The sequence below is a fragment of the Schistocerca nitens genome, chromosome 9 (assembly GCF_023898315.1).
Source record: "Schistocerca nitens isolate TAMUIC-IGC-003100 chromosome 9, iqSchNite1.1, whole genome shotgun sequence".
NCBI classification, from domain to species: Eukaryota; Metazoa; Arthropoda; class Insecta; order Orthoptera; family Acrididae; genus Schistocerca; species Schistocerca nitens.
Window position 1 is genome coordinate 384,168,388 of NC_064622.1, and position 19,400 is coordinate 384,187,787.

The following is a 19,400-nucleotide window of genomic DNA, read 5'->3' on the forward strand; positions in this document are numbered from 1 at the left end:
TTTTTACAATTTATCGTGTAACCGTAATTTAATTGATTCGTTTTAGTACTCATGTAGATGGCGTTACATTTTTCATTGTTTGGAGTTGATTTCCACTTTTAGCACCATACAAATATTTTGTATAAATCATTTTGCAATTGGTTATGGTCGTGTGATGACTTTACTAGATGGTAAATGACAGCATCATCTGCAAGCAATCTAAGAGCACTGCTCAGATTGTGTCACATTTGGTTACTATAGGTCAGGAACAGCAGAGCGTCTTCAGATACGGATCTGTCTAGCCATAGGTTGTATATTACTACTAGGTATGGAGCTATTATATCATCATACTCTGAAAGGAATCTAATTGGCAGCGCAACATCTACGGTCGCAGGTTCGAATCCTGCGTCGGGCATGGATGTGTGTGATGTCCTTAGGTTAGTTACGTTTAAGTAGTTCTAAGTTCTAGTGTACTCATGACCTCCGATGTTCCCATAGTGCTCAGAGCCATTTTTGAATCTAATTGGTACGCAATCTCGACCAGATGACTTACTTTTTTTAATTACATAAACCACTTTGCAACACCGTGGATAGCTACTTCTAAGTTATGTTAGTAGCAGTTCTTGTTTCGAATTCTGCAGTACTTATTCATCTCCTTTCGTAAAGAAATATAGGATACCGCATTTAGTAACTCTGCTTTAATAGCATTATCATTGGTAAGATTAGCATTGCTATCGTCCGGTGAAGGTATTTATTGTTTCTTGCCACTAGTGTACTTCACTTATGATAAGAATCTCTTCGGAATTTTTGCCAACTTTCGAGACAGAGTAGTGTTTTAGTAACTACTGAAAGCATCTCGTATTGAAGTCCGCGCTAAATTTCGAGCTTGTGTAAAAGCTCGCGAATCTTAGGATTTTGTGGTCTTTTAAATTTGGCATGCTTTTCTCGTTCCTTCTACAGCAGTGTTCTGATACGTTTCTTTGACCTTTGGGGGTGGAGGCAGTTCCGTCTATTTTTAATTTATTTGCTGTAAATATCTCCATTGTTATCGACACTATTCCTCTGTGTTGAAGCCACCTCTTGTCTGCAGTTCCACAGTTAGTTTGAAAGGCATGAAGGCTGTCTCTTAGGACGGCGTCAAGTAAAATTTTATATGCTTTTTCGAATAGATTTATTTTGCGTATATTTTTGGTAGATTTCTGTGTCATGGTATTTACTCTCGTAATACATCCTTCCGAAACATCGTTAGTTGCCTTGCATTAATTTCGGCCGAGCTTACCACCAGCTGTAGCCATCTTTCAATACCTGTAACGTTATGAGCTTGGAGCTCTGGTTCTTCTCCAATACAGCTACGACAGTTATCCACTGTAATATCTAAGGTTCTTAGGTCTGCCCTTGTCCTGTGTCTGGCCTGCTTCCTTTAAGGCGGAAGCCATTTTCGTTCTTTCCAGAGGCCATCTAACAGAAAAAAAACGCCCGGTCCACTTCACGCAGCCCCCACTACCTGTTTAGCCGCCTCCTGTGTGTAATGGGTCCCTGTCCCATTGAATGGGATCCAATGCCCCAACACCCTATGGTCCAAGACAAGAAATCTGCTGGAATGAGATTTTCACTCTGCAGCGGAGTGTGCGCTGATATGAAACTTCCTGGCAGATTAAAACTGTGTGCCGGACCAAGACTCGAACTCGGGACCTTTTCCTTTCGCGGGCAAGTGGTAGAGCACTGTCGCCTGCCTGTCAGAAGAATTGGGGAGTGCTTGCTATCAGACCAGCCAAAAGTCGCGCGGGATTGGCCGAGAGGTCTATGGCGCTGCAGTCATGGACTGCGCGGCTGGTCTCGGCGGAGGTTCGGGCATCGGTGTGTGTGTTTGTCCTTAGGATGATTTAGGCTGAGTAGTGTGTAAGCTTAGGGACTGATAACCTTAGCAGTTAAGTCCCATGAGATATCACACACATTAACAAACCAGCCAAAAGCCTTTCGCTGCTTGTCACACCTTGGAGCTACCTCCCGTTTGATTATTGAGTGAGGGGTCAACTTTAGTGCGGGCAGTACGCAGGTCAATCAGGTCGATGAGGGGAGAAATCGAATTTTCTGGACATCCCTTGGATCTCCTGCCTCCGTCAACGATGCCCATTGGAAATGGCTTCAAGCTGTGTGACAGAAGCCAGCATCATCTGGAGCTATGAGTGAAAGGTCACAAAGCCAGCCTGCATTTAATCACAGAAATCACAGCCCCTAACCATACTAAAAATGGCGGAAACGTACACCGGGTAATTATTAACACATGAAACTGTGTCCACGAGGCACGTAAGCACACGAGAAAGTAGTGAAATAAACTATTGCGCACAAAGGTAAATCAAAACAAGTCACATCTCTTTGGATTGGACTCTCACTCTACCTGGCCCCACAGTTTCTAAAGCCACCATAGGTGTCCGACACGCACCACCTACCTGTAGTGAAAATGGCGTCATCGAGGACACGGTGATGTCTGCAAGCTGAAACTATACGGGTTACTTGCTGTGCTGGAAAATGGAGTAAAAACGTTGTTTTCCCCAGCTTATTGTAAATATCACAAAGTTCATTGGGAGTATGAACCAAATGGCGAAAATTGTTAAGATTAGAAGTGAGACAAGTAACTACAATGTATCGTGGCCTGTGGTTGTATGAAATGACAGGGAACACCTCTATAGAAGAAGGGCAGCAAAAATCAACAAAACTGCAGTAACTTTGACATCCATTTATTTTAGAATCTTAGAACGTACTCTGAACTCAAATATAATTCAAAGGCGTCTAGTCTAGCTCTTCAACGACATCCGTAAAAAATTATTGGAGAGACTGTTGCCCTTATTATACAGACGTTTGTTGTTAAGTTACGCCTCTTCTTCTCAAAACGTTGTCAAGGCTGGACATTGCCTTTCTTGCCAAGTGACAAGCATGTCATGAGATACTACACATTGTCTGATCCTAAAATAGTTTATCAGTTATAACGATGTCGTTGTATGCCGTTGGTTTTGAAATAGTAAATGGGTTGATATCAGAAGCGTCTCCTCTTCTCCTTATGTGACTGATCTTTCATTAAACTTATTCGTGAAAAATTAGCTGCTCTTCTGTTGTGTGTACGCTAAATTGCAACGACTAATTCAATTTCGGTAGCTATGTTATCGAGAGGCTAATTGAAAAATGCCACATATAGAAATCATTCTCCCCACGTAGTCAACCAAGAAAGTACATTATGATTACCAACAGCTGCAAAATGTATTTACACTTGATTGGTATTCTCTTGCCACATTCGCCATGTTTATTTTCATTTGTAGCTATGGAGGATTAATGTAATATGTCGTTTGCTTGTGTACTTTGGAAAAGACCGTCAGAACTACATTGTTAATACACTTATTATTTGGCATCGTTGTTTGAGGCACTGCTACGCCTCTGAACAGTTCTAGTAATGAAGTGTGACCATGTCAATTAACATCACTGAAATTAAAAAATAAATATAAATTTCTTACTTACGTTTGCAGATCTCGTAGACCCATAAAATGTGAAACATGATTGGCGTTCCACTTTATTTCTGGTCATAATTCGGTTGATATGGTGCCAATTATGAAACACATGCTGTGTTGAGTCATGAAGACTGCTGCTGGGAGGCTAGTATACAAGTATACATGCTTTCATTGGAACCGAGACATAAGCTGTGGGTGGTAAGGCACTACACTAAAACCACTCCCTATCTGTTGTGTTTGTGTATAATTTCTGTTGTTTCGCACGAAGAAGGAAATAAAAGTGTTGCGCCATGAGGCAGCAGTCTGATATTCACCAAGCTCTGTGGAGATATTCATCACATAATGGGTATTAAATGATTAAACTTTTATCCCGCTCAGGAACAGAATCAAAATCAGTCTGAGCTGTGACCCCAACTGAAATACTCGTTGTGGCATAGAAGCAGCTTCTGCACGCCATTCTGTGTGCCAATTATGAAACACATGCTGTGTTGAGTCATGAAGACTGCTGCTGGGACGCTAGTATAAAAGTATACATGCTTTCATTGGAACCGAGACATAAGCTGTGGGTGGTAAGGCACTACACTAACACCACTCCCTATCTGTAGGAGCAGCAATTTTCAGTACTGAAAACATTCTCGTATGAGGATGAAATTTTTATCAACGTATCTAGTAGACATGGAAATACTGGAGTATGAATTTGAAAGGGTCGGGTAGAGGAGTTCATGGTATAACATGTTCCATTTACATCAGTATATTTACATGTGCTCGAATGGTCTAGAGAAGATAGTTGGTAATTGTAGGCTCATTACCACGAACTACCCTTTGTAAACCATAAATAGGACAAATATCTTCATTTCTTCAGCAGAGTGTCTAGGGGTAATAACAGACGAATATCTAAACTGGACTCTGTACGTAACTGCATTGGTGAAGAAGGCAGCATCATCATCTCTCCATTCCCTACATAAATGTTTCCTCTTGACCTGGAAAAGAAGCATGTACAAACACTTATACTTCCAACTACTGATTACAGCGATGTTATCCTGCAGGCCTTTCTCAGCAAAGGCCACGGCACCTGGAGCTGACGGTGTTCGTTACATCTGTAATGTTCGACACCTTTATCATATTTCACCATGATGTGCACAGCTATCCCAGATGTGTGGAGACAAGAGAGGAGATTGCTATACCCTATGTCTTATAAACAGGCACTGTCCCCCATATTTCTAATCGACGTTAACACTCTTTCCTGAACAACATGGCAGAAATATCCGTTCGCATGAGACATCTTTCTGTCTCGGTCCATCGTTCGACCATTTCCTCGAAGTCTTTCTCACTAGCAGTAACTCAACTCTGAAATAACTTCCAGCGTTATAGTAGAGAAATGAATAACATTTCCGTCTTCACAAGAGAGTTAATGACATATCTACTAAACCAACAATAATGGTTACCAGTGACACTTTACGCGCTCGTTACCCTTATACCTCCCTCTTTCCAACCAGTCCCTCATTTTTCAGTATTCTTAGCTGGTGCAGCCTCTTCAAATATCCTTTCCTTAGAACTTACTATCTCAGATGACATCTTTTTTTGTACACCTATAAATTATCATGTCTATCACAACCATTATTGTTATCGCCTTTATTACTATTATTTATTGTTATTTATGTGTCACAATTAGTGGTAGCAGTAGCAGTAGTTCAAAAATTGTCAGTATTAACTTTAGCAATTTATAGTCAATATTATTTACTTACATTGCCACTATAAACACTCAAACCATTTGAATACTATTTGTCATATCAGACTTGTTATTCCTTAGGTAACCATGATGTGAAATGAGTATTGGATGTGCGATAACCTAACCAGATGTAAGAGAAGGCCTGATGGCCTTAATCAGATCAGGTTACGTAAATAAATAAATAAATAAGATAGTATTCTACCATAAACGTTTGGTATTTGATGGGAAACAGCTGCTTTTGTGACGTCTATAGATGGATGTTATGAAGAGATTTGTTTTACAGATTTATTAAAATAGATTACATTAAAATAGTTACATCGAGTTTTCCATTTATAGCAACGCAATATTACAGGCTTTGGCAGAGTAAGTTGGTCAATACAAATATTTTGGAACACTGGTTACATTCACATCGAGATAGGAAAAAAAAGTACGTTACGGGCAGCCGAAAGCAGACGAGTCGGAAAAATGTCTGAGGGCTCTGTTCCGGCCGGTGCGTGGCTGCCCGGAGAACAATGACGTCGAGCAGATGACACTTCATGACAGTGAGGTGGGGCCTCACACGTGGTACCACTTTACACACTCGGAAGTGAATCATAGGAAATCACTGCAGAGAAAATTGGGATACACCTAAGACATCAAGAAACACCATTACGCCTTGTCAGTAGTTTCGCGACAGACAAACATGTACAATGAGAAAATGTAGCTAAGTGGGCTGGAAGCAAAATTTACTGTTCAATTCGTAAGGAATTCTGCACAGTAGAAAACGTGCTCGACTCCCTGTGACTGAGCAGGTATGTGGCGAGGAATGTCTTTGAAGTCCACTGCTGCCAATGGTTCGGAGTCTACCAAAAGTGAGAATCCGTGACGGGCCAAAGAGCGAAATGTAGACGAGAATAAAGGAGCTGTGGCCCCTTCTGCGCCCTCTGTAATCGAGCGAATATTTGACGAGCGCAGCGGGCCGTAACCAGCAGAGTTTCGCACTCGGTTGCGTTTCGCACCTCAGTAAACGCCTGATGACGCTTCCGCAAAAGTATTCGAAATTACCGTGGTAAAGCTGCAAGTGCTGCGTTCCAGTGAGCACTAAATTTTACAACCTTTGTAGCACCCATAAAGCAGAAACAATCAAAAGGTCCGCGCTCAAGCGTGGAGCAGCCGAACAATTTGCCATCAAGTCTCCTCGAAATGGCTACTCGAGGCGGCAAATGGCACACTACAGTGTTGCGGGAACGGACCAAGAAGCTGGAAGGCTGCAGCGCTAAAACAAACCGCGTGCCAATAAAAGTGTAATTCTCCACCCGCACTGGTGTCGGCGATTGGAGAGACTGCGCAGGTCCTCGTAATTGTCTTCTTTAAGCGTCGTTGTGGACACTTCACTCCAGCCGGTGAACAGGTGAAGCACGTGATGCAGCTGCGTCGAAGGAGGACTCCCACGCCATCTTTAGAAGCCGCCTTCTGAAACAAAGAACGGGTTCTTAAATTTCTAAAAATATACAGTAATTCCTGCAATAGCAAGAGCATCACTTCCACCTTTACATTCCTGGGTTTAAAAACAAGAAAACATACACACACCAAAAAAGACCTAAGTTTAAGGAAGCTATGGTTTAGATCTTCTTATAATTTTGCACATTCGTTATTTCCGCAATAGCATAATTAGAAACAACTAATTTCAGTCAAACAAAGGACCATGGTATACGCCAGGAATAACTTCAGTATCGGGAATTTTTGGTCGGATGGTGTAATCTATACTTACAAGATTCATACATGTTGTGTGATTACAACGTGTGTCAGATCTTGATAACTTCTATACATATCAATGATAAATTTCAGCTGCATTCTGTAGTTTTAATGAAGCTGATCTTCAGCATTATTGTAAATACAGTTAGTTACCATCTCTGACAGATATTCCATAATTGTTTTGTAAGCATAGATTGGGTGAATAATGTTGTATAGAATATATTGATTCTTTTTGTTTGTGATCATTGTGCTTAATTATGTTTTTCCTTCTATATACATACAAGAGGATGTCACTTGCCTGACTCAGACTGGTTGCTTATAATAAACTGACATATAGCTGTTCTGAAAATCGTGATTCTCAAATAGAAAGATTTAATGACACTGGTTGAAATTCATATTATACCTATGAAAAAAAAAGACAATGTCACCACAAATCTAGCTCACATATACGAAACTAACACAAGTAGGTATAAAAAACTATTTTAGTTCCATTCATTTCAATATGGACGGTGTGTAAACCGGGTGAAATGTCTCACACATAGGTCTTAATGAAGAGCGATTCATAAGAACCATACCAGCGTATAAGTACCATGTTTCTGAGTCACAAGTGATGTTGGTAACAGGTTGGTAGAAACTCTGAGTAACAATGTATGGGATATGGAGCAGAAATTTCATGCACATTTAGCTGTAGGTAAAGTAAATGAGAGTGTTACTTATACAGTTGTGCATTCAAGATATGTAAAATATGTAGTCGCATTTAAAAGCCGTATGTTTGAATCGATAAGCGAGCTCAATATAATATACTCCACTTTATCATGCTTGCTATAGTACATCTGTAGAAACAGACATAACTATAAAAATGTCATTATCTTGATAAATCACCCACGCAGAAATGAAAATTGAGAGAAATTTCAGTTAATTTCCTATTACACAACGAACGTCGATTGCTCACTATACTATATGAATTACCTTCGTATTAAATTAATCTTCGGTATATAGAGTAAACTACACTGTGTAATTACATTTGAAATCTGAATGAAAGTAAATAGAAAGATAGAATATTAGGTTCTGACGTCTTATAACGACAAAAGATTACTATTACGATTTTTATAAGCGAGATATATTTGAAGAAATTCATACATCAAATAAAGTACGCATGCTGCTCTGTTATCAAGTTCATTCGTCATTACGTACCACATCGTATGGACTAAAAAAAATAAAGAAAGGTGTTACTGGCGCATTGTTTGTTTGCGAAATACAGTGACCAAAACATTGAATGATAAATGTTCATTTCGTCTATATCTCGCAACCTATGGATTTTTTGACTGATATATACTTGTAGACATTAATAGCGCAGAACATTGGTCAAATATTAGTAGCAGTTTCAGAGTAAGAATGGAAAGGGGATCCAACAGACGTCCAGCTCGACCCACGGGTCCGCCGCTCGGTCCACAGCTGTGGCCAACCCAGCAATTGCTCGCAATGAGGTTAACCCCTCACCCCTAGTCGAGTGGGTGGTCGCCCGTGGGTGTGGCAGGCTGCGAAAGACTTCCTGAGAGGCCGAATGTAGGAGCTCCCCAGTTAGTCTGACAAACAGGTCCCGGGTGCTGTCTGTGGAGGACACGGTCTCTCAGACAGACGCAGTCGTGAGACCTGTTTCAGAGGAAACTTGTGACTCCACATGATCTGACAAGTCACAGATCGTGGGATTATTGGTAGTTGGAAGCTCCAATATTAGGCTCGTTTTGAGGTCCTTAGGGACATGGCTGCGAAGGAGGGGAAGAAAGCCAGTGTGCATTACGTATGCATACCGAGTGGAGTCATTCCAGACGTGGAACGGGTCCTTAGAAATGTCATGAAGAGCAGAGGGTGCAGCCAGCTGCAGGTGGTTGCTCACGTCGGTACCAATGATGTGTGTCGTTTGATAGGGTGAGATTCTCTCTGGTTTCGAGCGACTATCGGGAGTGGTAAAGGCTGACAGTCTTGTTTGCGAGATGAAAGCATAGTTTACCATTTTCAGCACAGTCTACAGGACCGATTGCGGACCTCTGGTGCAGAGCCGAGTGGAGTATCTGAATCAGAGACTCAGACAATTCTGCAAGCGTATAGGCTTCAGATTCGTCGACCGTGCCACTGAATGGTGGGATTTCGGGTTCTGCTAAAGAGGTCAGAAGTCTATTAAACACAGGGGCGGCTACACGTGTAACAGGGGCTGTATGGCGTGGACTGGACGGATTCTTAAGTTAGAGGGTCTCGGGGAACACACAAAAGGCTTCAACCTCAAAGGCTGCAGGTTGAATACAGGAAGAACGTAGATCTAGGGATCATCGGAATAGCAGTTGTAAAAGCCGTGGATGTGTTGGGAAAGTATCAGAGCTCCAAGCGCTAACTGAAAGCACTGGTGCTCAAATTGTAACAGGCACTCAAATCCGCCTACAGCCGGAGATAAGTTCAGCTTAAATTTTTGCGAAGGTTCTAACGGTGTTCAGAAAGGATAGACTACATACAGTTGACGGCGGCGTGTTTGTTATTGTTAGACGTTGTTTGTTCTGTTGCGAAATCGATGTAAATTGTTTTTGTAAATTAGTATGTGTAGAGGTCATTCTTGGTAACCGGAAAGAAATAATAATTGGATCCTTCCAATTCAGATGATACAGTTGCTGAAAGGTTCAAAGCCAACTTGAGTCTAATTTCAAACACGTATCTGACCCACACAATTATAGTTAGTAGTGACATCAATTTACGCTAGATAAGTTGGCGAAAATACATGTTTAAATCAACAGGTACGCATAAAACGTCATCCTAAACTGAACTAAACGCATTCTCTGAAAATTAATTCGAGTACTTAGTTCATGAGCCCCCTCGAATAGTAAATAGTTGTGAAAACATACTTTACATCTTAGCAACAGATAATCCTGATTAACGAAAAAATGGTTCAAATGGCTCTGAGCACTATGGGACTTAACATCTATCGTCATCAGTCCCCTAGAACTTAGAACTACTTAAACCTAAATAACCTAAGGACAGCACACAACACCCAGCCATCACGAGGCAGAGAAACTCCCTGACCCCGCCGAGAATCGAACCCGGGAACCCTGGCGTGGGAAGCGAGAACGCTACCGCACGACCACGAGATGCGGGCAACTATTAACGACCATCAAATCGGACACAGGCGTTAGTGAACACAGGGTTGTCACAGCGAGAGTGAATATCGTAACCCACAAGTCCTCAAATGATAAACGAAAAATATACCTATTGAAGACACCAGATAAAAACTGACTTGACGCCTCCCTGAGACGCAATCTCCACTCCTTCCAACTTAAAAATGCAAGTGTAGCCCAGATATGGCTAGAATTCAAAGAATTAGTACCGACAGCAGTTGAGCGATTTTAGCCAAATAAATCAACAAACAACGGAGCTGATTCCCCTTGGGACACAAAACACTATTCCAGAAACAATGAAGAGAGTATGCCAAATTTAAGCGAACCCAAAATCTTTAAGATTGGCGATCTCCTACAGAAGCTCGAAATTTAAGCCGGACTTCAATGCGAGATGCTCATTATACACTCCTGGAAATGGAAAAAAGAACACATTGACACCGGTGTGTCAGACCCACCATACTTGCTCCGGACACTGCGAGAGGGCTGTACAAGCAATGATCACACGCACGGCACAGCGGACACACCAGGAACCGCGGTGTTGGCCGTCGAATGGCGCTAGCTGCGCAGCATTTGTGCACCGCCGCCGTCAGTGTCAGCCAGTTTGCCGTGGCATACGGAGCTCCATCGCAGTCTTTAACACTGGTAGCATGCCGCGACAGCGTGGACGTGAACCGTATGTGCAGTTGACGGACTTTGAGCGAGGGCGTATAGTGGGCATGCGGGAGGCCGGGTGGACGTACCGCCGAATTGCTCAACACGTGGGGCGTGAGGTCTCCACAGTACATCGATGTTGTCGCCAGTGGTCGGCGGAAGGTGCATGTGCCCGTCGACCTGGGACCGGACCGCAGTGACGCACGGAATAACGCCAAGACCGTAGGATCCTACGCAGTGCCGTAGGGGACCGCACCGCCACTTCCCAGCAAATTAGGGACACTGTTGCTCCTGGGCTATCGGCGAGGACCATTCGCAACCGTCTCCATGAAGCTGGGCTACGGTCCCGCACACCGTTAGGCCGTCTTCCGCTCACGCCCCAACATCGTGCAGCCCGCCTCCAGTGGTGTCGCGACAGGCGTGAATGGAGGGACGAATGGAGACGTGTCGTCTTCAGCGATGAGAGTCGCTTCTGCCTTGGTGCCAATGATGGTCGTATGCGTGTTTGGCGCCGTGCAGGTGAGCGCCACAATCAGGACTGCATACGACCGAGGCACACAGGGCCAACACCCGGCATCATGGTGTGGGGAGCGATCTCCTACACTGGCCGTACACCACTGGTGATCGTCGAGGGGACACTGAATAGTGCACGGTACATCCAAACCGTCATCGAACCCATCGTTCTACCATTCCTAGACCGACAAGGGAACTTGCTGTTCCAACAGGACAATGCACGTCCGCATGTATCCCGTCCCACCCAACGTGCTCTAGAAGGTGTAAGTCAACTACCCTGGCCAGCAAGATCTCCGGATCTGTCCCCCATTGAGCATGTTTGGGACTGGATGAAGCGTCGTCTCACGCGGTCTGCACGTCCAGCACGACCGCTGGTCCAACTGAGGCGCCAGGTGGAAATGGCATGGCAAGCCGTTCCACAGGACTACATCCAGCATCTCTACGATCGTCTCCATGGGAGAATAGCAGCCTGCATTGCTGCGAAAGGTGGATATACACTGTACTAGTGCCGACATTGTGCATGCTCTGTTTCCTGTGTCTATGTGCCTGTGGTTCTGTCAGTGTGATCATGTGATGTATCTGACCCCAGGAATGTGTCAATAAAGTTTCCCCTTCCTAGGACAATGAATTCACGGTGTTCTTATTTCAATTTCCAGGAGTGTAGTTTCCACAACGAAACTTTGTATCAGAAGCTGTAAGAGTACGCTACCGGCAAGACGCGATCAACGCCTACTCCGCGCGACAGCAATTGAAATACTATCGATAAAAGTGTCGCTGAAGCAGAGTTACTAAACACAGCCTTCCGAAATTTCTTCGCCAGAGAAGGTGAAACAAATATTCCAGAATTTGAATCAAGAACAGCTGCTAACATGAGTTACTTAGAAGAAGATTTCCTCGGGGTAGTGAAACAACTTAAATCTCTTAATAAAAGCAAGTCTTCCGGTCCAGACTGTATACCAATTAGATTCCTTTCAGAGTATAGTGACGCAATAGCTCCATACTCAACAATAGCATACTTCCGCTCGCTCGACGAATGATGGGTACCCAGAGACTGGAAAGTTGTACAGGTCACACCAGTACTCAACAAAGGCAATTGGTGTAACCCGCTAAATTACATGCTGATATTATTAACGTCGACATGCAGAGCGATTTTGGAATATACATTGTATTCGAACATTATGAATTACCTCGAAGAGAACGATCTATTGAAGTACAGTCAACACGGATTTAGAAAACATCGCTCTTGTGAAACACAGCTAGTTCTTCAATCACACGTAGTGTCAAGTGCTTTTGACAAGGAACTTCAAAATTGCTTCCGTATTCCTAGGTTTCCAGAAGGCTTTTGACGCTGTACCACAGACGGGGCTTATAATCAAATTGTGTGCTTATGGAATATCGTCTAACTTATGTAAGAGGATTCGTGATTTTCTGTCCGAGAGGTCAGAGTTCGTAGTAACTGACGGAAAGTCATCCAGTAAATTAGAAGTGAATTCTGGCGTTCCTCATGGTAGTGTTATAGGTCCCCTGCTCTTCGTTACATATTGAAACGATTTGGGAGACAAACTGAGCAGCCGTCTTAAGTAGTCTGCGGATGATTCCGTCGTTTACCGTCGAAGAAAGTCATCAGAAGAGCAAAGAAAGTTGCAAAACAATTTGTAAATGATACTTGTATAGTGCGAAAGTTGGAAATTGACGATAAACAATGAAAAGTGTGAGGTCGTTCACATGAATGCTAAAAGGAATCCGCTAAATTTCGGTTACACGATAAATTAATCAGATCTTATGGACGTAAATTCAACCAAATATCTAGAAAATAAAATTACGATCAACTTAAGTTGGAAAGAACACGTAGAAAATGTTTAGAGGAAGGCGAAACAAACACTACGTTTTACTGGCAGAACATTTAGAAGATGTAACATATCTACTACAGAGGCGGGGTACACTACGCTTATCCGTCCTCTTTTGGAGTACTTCTATGGGATTTTTGCCTCATAGGATTAACGGAGTACGCTCCGAAAGTTCAAAGAAGAGCAGCACGATTTGTTATATCGAGAAATACAGAGTCACAACATGATACAAGATTTGAGGTGGACATAATTAAAACAAAGGCCTTTCCCATTACGGCGAGCGGTTAGGGAGATAGCCCCCCCCCCCCCCCCACGAATGGTACAGGCACAGAAGTGCTCGAAAAAGAGAATCCGGAAAGAACATCAAGCAAGAAAGACGGTTTAAGAATTAACCGAGAGGCGTACGTGAAGTCTCTTGCGCTTCGTGTTCCTGTGTTGTGTCTACGAGAAGGAACCTCCTCTCGGTCTACGACGTACGCTTTTGTAGCAAAGAGATTTGTAGCGTGTCGTTTCGTCGAAATAGTACCGTAAAGAAAAGAATACCATCCGAAATACATCTAACATGGGTTCGGCCATGTGCTAACTGTGTTGTGGGGGGGGGGGGGGGGAGAGCATTCTTCGGTGATTCCGGCAGGGACACATTTGCTGTTGTCAGATATAATAAATGATGAAAGAGTCCTCTTATGTCTTAAATAAAACAATTTATTTGATAATTTGGTGCGATTTTTTGAAGACTTTCTCCAGCTACAAAGGTCTGCAAAATTTAAGGACGAGAGTTACTTTCGTATGATGTCTCACTGCCAAGTGACATGGATCGATGAAACTCGCACTACACATAGAAAGAACTGCTCCTATGCTGGTCACTTATGGCAGGGAGTGATGATGATGTTTGGTTTGTGGGGCACTCAACTGCGCTGTTATCAGCGGCCAGCTCATGGTTGGGCGTTTCACTCGTTCAGTATTAGGGCTGACAACTGATGGATGGTGGTTGGTGCCGTGAAAGACGGATCAAGTGACCGGATGCAATGATACATTAATCTGATATTTTTCTCTGTTATATGATCAACTGTTTGCCAGCAGCGAGACAGAACTTAATTGTGACGATGAAGAATGTTGCGAGGTTTAGGGACGTTTTTGCCGATTTTATGGATGACTTGTGCCAAATATTTGTATACCATTCAGCATTAACTGTTCATCGGTCCTGTTAATGATTGCCACGTGGAAGACGTTACGATAGCAGCAGGAGATAATTTTCGTGGAAGTTCTTCTCGTTCCAAGCACTTTTCTCGATTTAAGTTCCTCTTGGAACAGCCAGACAGTTTGTAGATGAAAAGTTCCTGTTTCATATCCAAGTTCCGTCTACTGTTACGATGTTGTTTAGGTACTGGGCAATTTCTCGTCGAATTCTTTGAACATTTAGTTACATCATGAATAAGATGCATGTCTATTTTTGAAGTTAGACCTAACTATATGTAATCTATCGGGAACAGATTTTTTCACAGTTTGGAAGTCGTCCCTTATAAATGACCTTCGTGTGATGTATAAGCACAGGAGCTTGCCGCAGTGGAAACACCGCTTCCCCTTGAGATCACCGAAGTTAAGTGCTGTCGGGCTTGGCTATAACTTGGGTGGGTCGCAGTCTAGGTCAGCCGAGTACTGTTGGCAAGCGAGGTGCATTCAGCTGTTGTGAGGCCAATTGAGGAAATACGTGACTGAGAACTAGCGGCAGCGCTCACGAAAACTGACAACGGAGGGTAAAGTGGTGTGCTGAGAACTGAGAACATGCCATTCCGTGACGTCTAAGAAAAAATGGTGCAAATGGCTCTGAGCACTATGGGACTTAACATCTGAGGTCATCAGTCCCCTAGAACTTAGAACTACTTAAACATAACTAACGTAAGGACAACACACACATCCATGCCCGAGGCAGGATTCGAACCTGCGACCGTAACGGTCGCGCGGTTCCAGGCTGAAGCGCCTAGAACCGCTCGACCACGCCGCCGGCGATGTCTAAGAGCTGAGGGTCTTCTTGTCAATCTATCTTTCACAACACCATTTCTTTAAATACTCATTATAAACAAATTACTCTACCAATCCTTTAACAGCACTTGTTTTAATGAAAACTAATGAAAATTCTTAAAACAACAATAACATCATCGGTCAATAAAACATTTTTGAAAATTAGAAAGGTTGTCTTTGTAATATCCACCACGTATTTCGATGGTTTGCATCCTAGTGCTCAGGTGGATAAAGTATTTTTTTTTTTCTGGATGCAGCCAGTCGTCTGCTTTGCCTTTTATTTTGAAATTCTTCCAGAACAATGTATACTGCAAGGCATTACCATACACATACATTATACCACTGCCTGCATACAAATTGCATGTTTGTCCGCAGTGACTGGTACAAATGTGCGTATGGTAATGCTCTGTAATATGCATCTTGCTGAAGCAACTAAAAAGTAAAATGTAACGAGCCACACGTCTCAGCTTCACACGAGTAGTACTAAGTATCTACGGCCGTACTATTTGTCTGGTTTAACGGTAATACGTTATTCACATAAGCCGTCCTTGTGCATCAGTGTATCTAGTAGTGAAACCGGATCAATATTACAGTACTTTCTGATATTAGCCTTCAGATAGAGACAGAAAAAGCTGGGGAGGAACTGTAACTCATCATAATCCAGCCAATCATTCCATGATTTAGAGAAAACATCCAAGATCTACGGGAGTTCCTGAGATTATCATTGACATTCAGAAAGAAAATCGCGTCGGATACATGTAATTTAGTAGTTAATACAGAAACTAACCACTGGAAAAAATACGAACGTAGTGCAGTATATACGTCTCAGAAGCAGAAGACGAGCCCTAGAAACATGTCGTCCACAATAATAAAAGCATTGGCTCAGATAAGGCATAGACTTTGTTTTACATCAGTAATCTTAGGAACTCCTGTTGGTTTGGCGCGTACTTCCGAAAAGTTCTTAACTTTAAACAAATAATAATGTTGAGACGTAAGACATAAGGAAACCACAGTGAATGACTAACTGCTTAACTTTGTATCATCTATTTCTGGAATAGTGCATTGACTCGAGTCACTAATTCGCGCTTGAACGTAGTACCTCAGTTGTAGATGGTCACTTCTTAATTCTTTTAGAACAAAAATCTTTACCATTTAAAACTGGAACTAGCTTCATATGAACGGGATAATGACGATAATTTTAAAGTTTGAAGAGCAGAATTTCCAAAACAATGTTGACGTTACCGAGCAGATTTTAGCTCATTAGTGTGTCGGTGGCAAACGGTAGAAGTCAATATTTATTAACGCAGTATAATCCTCTCTCTGTATATTCATATACGTCTACATTTGAGAAAAGAGTAACCATTTAAGCAAATTTTACAACTTCACCCATTAGAGAAATTTATAAAAACGTTTTGAAATTCTAAAATAACGTCTAAAGTTTCACACCTGTAAAAAGGGGACGCAGCTCCTATTCAGTATCTCGTTTCTTTAATAATTCCACATTATCACTGGCCTACAAACTACTCACACACTCCCCCTACTCATAAGAATTGAAATCTAAAAATTTCTCTGAAATTTGAAATTGGTCATGCCATTCTTCTTAAATAGTTAAATTAAAATATAGTCGAGAAATGTGTGTGTGTGTGTGTGTGTAGCACATTTAGAATCCTAGGATTCAGAGACTTTTGGCCAATATACTTATTAAAGTACTAATGCTATTATTAACGAAATTTGTGTTTTCAATTATTTAGCAACTTGTGAAATGTTAGCGTTATAAGTTTCAACTGACTTGACTGCTGTACCCAGAGGCCAATGAAAAAAACTGAATGAGTTATTGTCATTGGTACTAGCCATTCGACATTTCCATTCGCTGAAGTGAGAACAGTGTTCAGCAATCACGTTCAAAAATGAAGAAAACTGTGTAGATATAAAGTCACGTGTTTTGAGCAATCACGTTCAAAAATAAGGTAAACAGCAGAGATACAAAGCCACGCGCAGCACGCAGAATGAAAGAAATCTTCATATTGAAATGGAAGAGGAACAAAATTAGTTGCAGCAGTGCTGGAAGGAACTCTTTTGTAAACTGCGTGGGAAATCACGCAAAACTTCAATCTGGATTGCCACTAAGGAATCTGAACTGTCCTTTTCTTGACCGCAAGTTCATTGTCTTACTCACTGCAGCACATGTTTCAGTTAACCAAGGCACCTATTCACACGAATTTGTCGAAGATGTCGACATGTAGCGATATCAGACTCACAATATGGGCAAGAAATGCCGGCCGTTGTGGCCGTGCGGTTCTAGGCGCTTCAGTCCGGAACCGCGCTGCTGCTACGCTCGCAGGTTCGAATCCTGCCTCGAGCATAGATGTATGTGATGTCTTTAGGTTAGGTTTAAGTAGTTCTAAGTCTAGGGGACTGATGACCTCAGATGTTAAATCCCACAGAGCTCAGAGCCATTCGAACCATTTTGCGCAACAAACAGTTGCATTTCGCATTTGGAATCACTGAATTACCAGGAGGCCGTAAATCAGATACTGAGAAACTCTACACTTACCACCTACGACGATGATGCGAAATGAATTACTCTTACGTACCCTGCAGCAATTGAACAGTATCTTGTGACATCTCGAAAAACGTTGTACTTTACGGCAACCAGATGGCGTTCAAGAGATTGGACGAAGTCAGCTCACTTTACTTAACCCTGCTGTTCTGTTCGAGTCTATATGAAACGAAATGGTCATATATTTTGTTTCTTATTATTTAAATATCAAAATAACTTTGGGGACTTTGTCTGAAAACGCAAGGTCAGCTTGTGGTTAAAAAAGTCATCTGGTCATAAATACGTAATGTTCGAGTCAATGTGACTCAGTATTAATGTTATTACTCTAAGGCGAATACTTTCTCGTCATCTCATATTTTATAGTAGTAATGACTTTCATTGTTCATACTTATTCTCAGAATTCAACAAGTCAACGAAGGCGCCGCGTTTACAACAATGGACTTCTCATTACGACTTGTCAACACTTCAAATTATCCATTGTTTCCGCTCACTTTGTGTTCTATATCGTTTGTGATCAGTCTGAATTGTGACATCATGGTAATTACATCACTGAATTACTCTGAATCGGAAGAATTACTAAATAGCACAACAGATGGATCACTTTTCGGGTTCGAAGATCATGTCGTAATGCATCTGAAAGCGAGTGTTATAATCACATTGACGACAGTCCACAGCTTGCTCAAAGTAGTGTACAGACTTCTATTTCTAAAAACGGGAACATATAATGGTAGTTGTAACCGCCAGGACAACACGACCGCCTATCTGCTTAGAACGCCTTCAGGAGTACATCAGGAGGTACCAGGTATGCAAGCAGCAGAATAAGTGACCAAAAAGGTTCATATGATGTAATATTTTCTACAGTGTTCCACAATGAAATAATAGAGACGTCAAATACTGAGGGGCATCGAGTTTATGGTAAACAACGGACAAACATTAATGATCCTCTTTTTCACGCATGCTTAGGACTCCTATTCCTTGCGGATATATGTCGCTCACATGGGGAATTTACAAAATGTTTGTGGGATAACGATATTGGGCGGAACATATTTCGGGCAGCCACGTACATAGAAACATTTTGTGAAATATCGCGCGTCTTGCGGTTTCATAAGAAACCAACAAGAGAGGAAAGACAACGTGCTGATAAACTCGCTGCAGTTAGCAGTATCTGGGAGAAGTGGTTAGAAGGTCTACCTAAACTGTATAATCTAGGGGAAAATGTGACCGTCGGCAAGCAGCTGGTAGCATTTAGAGACAGCTGCCCATTAAAGCAGTACATCCAAAGCAAACTGGCAAAATATGGGATAGAGATACAGACTCTGTGTAACAGCCAATCTTCATGTGCACTGAATGCCCAAATTTACACTGGGAGGGAGACTGGAGCGGCACCAGTAAAAATCAGGGAATGAGAGTTGTTGCTGACCTTACCTCTGAACTGCGATGTCAGAATGTAACGTGTGAGAATTTTTTTAAGTCACACATTTTGGGACAGCTGCTCCTGGAAAGGAAACTGATAATCTTAGGACTCATATGTAAAAATAAGGCAGAACTTTCACAAAATATGACCCACAAGGAGGTTCATAGCTCTTCACTTTACTTCGTAAATGACACTGCAGAGGTCAGTTGTATTCATAAGGGAAATAAGAATGTTCTACTAATGAGCACTCTTCACCGTGGTGGGGTAAAAAGTGAAAGGGCTGATAAGAAGCC

General features: G+C 42.2%; 1 long non-coding RNA gene across 1 annotated transcript in view; it reads right to left on the reverse strand.

The window, feature by feature from the left end:
• Positions 1–5,550: 5,550 nt before the first annotated feature.
• The window catches only part of LOC126203629 (uncharacterized), a 297,860-nt gene continuing 284,010 nt past the window's right edge, over positions 5,551–19,400 (reverse strand). Inside the window, exon 3 of the long non-coding RNA XR_007540319.1 lies at positions 5,551–6,657. This is a non-coding gene — a long non-coding RNA (uncharacterized LOC126203629). The remainder of the gene's footprint in view (positions 6,658–19,400) is intronic.